This window comes from Peromyscus maniculatus, chromosome 15 (genome assembly GCF_049852395.1).
Source record: "Peromyscus maniculatus bairdii isolate BWxNUB_F1_BW_parent chromosome 15, HU_Pman_BW_mat_3.1, whole genome shotgun sequence".
Classification (NCBI taxonomy): domain Eukaryota; kingdom Metazoa; phylum Chordata; class Mammalia; order Rodentia; family Cricetidae; genus Peromyscus; species Peromyscus maniculatus.
This window is the reverse complement of record NC_134866.1, coordinates 39,439,865-39,446,146: the sequence shown is the minus strand read 5'-3', so window position 1 is coordinate 39,446,146 and position 6,282 is coordinate 39,439,865.

Genomic DNA, 6,282 nt, shown 5'->3' with positions numbered 1-6,282 from the left:
AGAAAGATCCACTTTTCGAAAGGACCTTTATTGAAGACAGTCATACTTTCACACACTCATCTTAACCATAATAACAATATCCCACACGTAGAGTAAACTGCATAGAAAGGACACAGCAAACTAGCCCAAGGAGGGTTTTCTCCATGTAAAAGTAACAGCAAACCCAAGATCAGCCAGCACATGTTAATTCATAACCGTGACTGCCTGACTGCACGGCCTGAACCACTCCGATAACAGCCGTTGTCAGCCTACCTGTTCCTGTCCACATGCTGTCTATCATCTTTAAGAAGTACCAGACCATTTTCCTGTTCCTTCTCTTGCCATTACCCTTTAAAAAAAAAAAAAAAAAAAAAAAAAAGTGCAATTCCTTTCTGGCTTTAGCATTTTCACTCTCTGTTTATATCTGGTGAAGGAATAAATAAGTGTACAGTTTGCATTATGGTGGCTTTGGGGATGTCAAGGAAGGAATGGACACTTCCTTCTGGGCCTACAGACACACATACATGTAACAGGAACACACAGCTGTGCTGTGACAGCAGGCAGCTGGGCCCACCATCACCTGGGCTGAGAAAGAAGAGCATCTGAGCAGAGAAACTGAGCAATGCATGAGAATGAACTCCAGTAGAGGACCAAAGTGGAAGCAAAGGAAAACGGAACCAAGACAAACACGGTGCCTTCCCCCAAAAACGGAAGTGACGTTCTGTGCAAAATCACCCTGAGGACTCCATTTTAACAAACTCAGGCCTAACTTGAAAGTCCTGGATTCAAGATTTCAGAAATCAACTCCAAAAACTTTCAATTTTTTTTTCTGATCACGTGTCCGTGAAAGGAGGACTGCTTTGTGCGCACACATAGGCACACGTATCTAAGCATGCCCGCCAACACTTGGAGACCTTGCGCAAGTTATCTTGTCTAGAGATCACTTTCTTCTACAAAAATGGAATTTCCCTATTTTACATGTCTGTAGATGGCAATGAGAAACAATGTATCAGCCAGTTCTGTGCCTGGCACAGGAAGATAAACATCAAATGGCACTTATAGAAAGGTTCAAAAAGCTACAGATAAATTTATTAGGGTACACAATATTTTGGAGAACACAATATCACCTCATTTCCCCTTTTTTGTCTAAAATTTTAAAAAAGCTTATAACTAATACAAGAAAAATTATACACAGTCAAGATTACATTAACAATGTCTAGTCCATTAACATTTGACAGATTCAGATAAAAACTCCTATATATATATATATATATATATATATATATATATATATATACACAATGTCTAGTACAGTAACATCTGATAAACTCAGACCAAAAATTTTTCATTATTTATTTTATTTAAAACAAATAGTTCCTTTTTAAAAGTAGATTCCATAATCTCCCTTTTTATCTTATCATATCCATATTCTTTTGTTCTTTTCATAATAGATTCAGTAGTCTACCTTTTGTCATTTTTATATCTTCCCCTTTTTCTTTTCAGTGTAGATTCAGTGATCTACCTATTTATCCTATTATTTCTCAGTTTAGTGACCGAGATGACAGAGTTTCAAATCGTGAACGGATATTCAGGTATCTGATTATATTACTAGCAGCAAATTTCAACCTTGCCATTGATTCATAAACCTCCAGGATTTCCCTTCCTTTGTGATCCTTTATACTTTGGTTTGCTTGTCTACCAGACGACCTAACTATCTAGCTCAGGGTGGTCTAGAACTCTCACCCCTCTTACTTCTGCCTCTCTAGAGCTGATAGTACAAGTATAAGCTAACATGGTTGACTCTTTTATGTTTGATACAAGAAAGTGTTTTATGAATCAACTGCTATTGTCACAATGGAAGCCTTAATCCCCTTAGGATAAGCAACCTAAGGATAACCTACAACGTTACTAACAGAGAGTATCCCCAAAACTTCTCGTATGTTGCATGCTTCCTAGCCAACCCACCACAAAGTTTGGCTTATGAATGGCCTGCTACAGAGCTAATCAGTTCAGCACCAAGACACTGGAAGATTCCCCTAGAGTGGGCGGCTGCCACTAATTTATTTGAAATTGTATCTTCTGAGATCATTGTTATATTATGCTTTTGAAATCATCTCTATAAATTTTCAGAATATATGGCTATATGTACTTGTGAAAGAATAGTTAGTGACTTGAGCTGCCACACTAAGTAACACATGGCACAAAAAAATTATCTTCTGTCAATCATAAAAATCGTTTTTTCCATTGAATAAAACTAATCTTCTGAAAACAAAAACATTTTAGGGTTTAATGATTTTTTTTCTAGATAGTTAATCAACATTCCATCATTTAAAATGGTCAAGTAATAGTAAGGGGTAGGCAATTAACCCAGGGATAAGAACCAAATATACTTTGTGTATGGCATCCATTGAAGAACTTTTACAGAATGAACATAAATGTTAGTTCATTTAGAAAAAAATTAAGTTCAATTGGGAAATTGTTATATGCCAATTTGGATTCTACAAGCAATACAAAATCAAAACTTCTACAACTACAGAAACACCTTCGGTATTTGTAAACTTTAATACAGTTCCAAAATTAGAACTCAGAGCGGGGAGGGGAACCAGAATCTCTAATCTCTACCACTCTGCAGGAGTGAAAAATCTCAGTAAAGAAATCACCATGATTAACAATTTTTAGTATACACTGCACTTATTAAGTAACTTTGCACTGTCTTGGCATACTTGCTCATCCTACTTACTCCATAATCATTTACCTGTATATCAAGAAAAATTTTCCTTTGTAACTTCTTTATTGACCCTCAAACTCTTCATGTGTGTCTTTACTTCCTCTTTTTGACCCTACTTGAAATAAAATTTCAATATTTATCTTCTTATACATATTGAAAAATACTGGGTTGATTAATCTTTTGAAATTATTTTGAGCTCGCAAGAACACATAACCTAGTATTTCTATGTATGCTATTAGATTTAATAGCCACTTTCCCCAATGGGCCTGCCTTACAGGGACACATAGTTGTTACATCCACATTGTGCACAAAGAAATGAAGAGACTCTATACATTATTGTTGGTGTCCATCCCTAGAGAGGCAAATCATGGAAGGTATTTTTAGTGATTTTTCTCCTACCATGTATACCTCCTTGATACAAAACAAGACACCATCTCGTTCCCCAAGTTTTCAGACTGGCCCAGCATCTGCTGAATGTTGAGTCATTTTACAACATGCACAAGTGTTTTCCTTCTTGCCATCTAAATTTCTACCGCCCGTTGATTTGTTTGAATTTAATGTGATGTTCAAACACACTGCCGTTTTCAGAGCCTTTCAATAAGCTTTTTAATAGGATAATATACAGAGTAAGGAATATTACCTTCTGATGAAACAGCACATTTTAGCCTACTGTCAACAAAACCGAGCAAATTGCTAACCTCTCCAACAGTTTTACAACATGCCACACTTTTTTCTCCCTCCTAAATTTTTGCCTAGACTCTTGTAATTATTGGATAATTACCTCTCCCTCCTCACTTTCTTTTGACAGCTTAGTTCTAGCCTCTGGGAGTTGAACGTCTAATTGGTCTGTCTGCTTGGATTGTGGAATTTTGAGACATCTTGAATTTAGCCAAACCAGACAGCCAAAGCAGTGAGGGGGAAAATATTTTTTGGTAAGTTCTATCCTCCCCAAACTATCTAAAAGTGCTAAAGAATTAAGAGCCTCCGGTAGGTTCTATCCTCCATCAACCATCTAAAGAGTTAAAGACGTAAGGGGCTCTGGTACTTCAGCTGCTCTTTATGAACCTGGTAACTGGACGCAGTGGATACTTGGTTATCAAAGTAGAGCCCCCTAGAATCACTACACTCAATAAATGTCCAATAACAATGGTGAAGACTTAGATGAACTATATTTAAAATATTTCCCCCTTAATTCCCCTCCTAAATCTGGCTTCCATCTTTGCCTCTTTATGGTATCCAATGACCTCCATTCAGCCAAGTTCAAAGGCATTTTCCCAATCCTTATCTTCCTTGATCTTTCTGATGTGTGGGGTACAGCTTTTCATACCTGCCCCTTTGAAGGCTTCTGGCTTCAGTTCCTGAGACATTTCTATTGTCTTTTATTTTTCCTCACCACCCAGATCTCTTCACTTATTTCTCACATTTACAAATGTCTTTCTCTCTTCTTTATACCTTTCCAGTCACTTTTCTTCCAACAGATCTTTGGTGAAATTCTATATCACTTGTGTCCCCCTGCTTTTTTTTTTTATTCTACACAGATTCTTTTGTTTTCACTGTCATATAAGAGAATAACTTCCAGATTCCCCTCTAATAGTCCTCTATTTCTTTATGTGCAATCTGGAAACATCAAGAACAAATCAAAATTTACATACAGAGTTTCAGAATAAAGCTGATATATGCTTAAGTACTTAATTGTCACTTACTGCCTCTACCTCTTGAAAAGTATCTTCCTTACAGAAGCCTAATTTGATCTCTCTCTCTCTTTCTCTCTCTCTCTCTCTCTCTCTCTCTCTCTCTCTCTCTCTCTCTCTCTCTGTCTCTTCTCTCTCTTTTTTTGTTTGAATTCCTTAATAGCATACATATCTACCCATTATAATATGCATTTGTGTGTGTGTGTGTGTGTGTGTGTGTGTGTGTGTGTGTGTGTGTGTGTTGTGAATGCATCACAAAAGGGAATGCTCCATGAAGGCAAGAACTTTTTGGTGTGTTTATTTTCATTTAAACAGCACATAGAAGAGTGAATGACATGTAACAAACCCTAAATATTTAAATGCACTAATAAATGAAAGAGGAAGTGAACAAACACATGATTGGCAAAGAATCAATCAGATTCAATAGAATCTTTCAAAAGTACCAGTCAGCTCCCGGAGGGGGGCAGGCAACTTGAACTTCTTGCCTCCCTCGGTCCTCTAATCTATATTCAGTTACTCTAGAATACAGAATGAGGCTACGTGGATAACAGTCAATAGGCATCACCCACCAGAATTTCATGTTTAAAGAAAATAAGGATTCATTTCCCCTTTACATTTTAAGCTGAATGTTTTTACTTGGGAGCCAACTCAACTCCCAAGGTTACTTATAACATTTCTTATTCCGTAGTGTTACTCCATCATAATGCTTGGGGACTCTTATGGACTGATGGGTCAAAGCTGCACCATGATGGATACTAGACAACTGAAACGAAAAGGAGCAAAGAGGGAACACCGTCCCTGTCTCAAGATCGAAGTAAACCTAGAATAACCATCTCACTTCTTAGTTTCTCTTGGCAAGAATATAGCCATGTAACCTACCCCGCTTCAAGGGGGCCTAGACAGGCTGCCAACATATTTGCATAAGAAGGCAAGGGATGGTGGGACATCTCTGGCAGTGAAGTCCTTGCTGCAAGCCTGTAAGAATCTGAGTTCAGATGCACAGCACATACGCCAGGTTCAGTCACCAGGTACCTGAAACCCCAATTCTGGGAGTGGGGAAGTTGCAAGTGGTAAGCGCCTGCCTATAGCTCACTGGTTGGCCAACCTACAGTAAGAGAATTTTTGTATTTTTTTTTTATTTTATGCATACGGGTGTTTTGTCTGTACGTATGTGTGTCTGTGTACCACATGCATGCCTGGTGCCCACAGAGACCAGAAGGGAGTGTTGGATCCTCTGGTGTTGTTAGGCACCATCCAGGTACAGAACCTGGGTCCTCTGGAAGTGCAAGCAGTGCTTTTAACCTCTGGGCCATCTCTCCAGACCCAATCTTTAGGTTTTTGCCTTGGTTATTTTTCTTCTTGGGTTGCTAGCTGCACTGAGGAGGGGGAAGATATGGCTACAGGATGGAAAGGCAGGACAGAAGCAGGAGCCTGGCTGGTCACATCACACCTCCACTCAAGAAGCAGAGATCGAACAGGAAGTGGGGTCAGACTGGAAGGCTCCAACAAGGCTCCCCACCCCCTAAAGATTCCTTAACCTTTCGGAACAAAGCTGCCAGGTCAGGACTGAGTGGTCAATCAAATGAGCCTGTGGAGGACATTTTACATTCAGACTCAACAGCATGGCTTGAGGGATGTTTCCACAGGGCTTGAGCAGAGGTTGGAAGCCCCACTATGACTGTGAGAAGCATCAGTTTATGGCATGGAGTTCCTGACTGAATACTGAGTAAGAGGCAAAAGCTCTTCACATAGGTGTGTTTTGTAGTGAGTGGAGCTGCAGCATTCCTTGGTCTCTGCTTCCTGATTGTGGGTGCAATGTGACTAGCAGCCTCATACTCCTGCAACCATGACTTCCCTCCTACGATAGACTATTCCCTCAAAGGG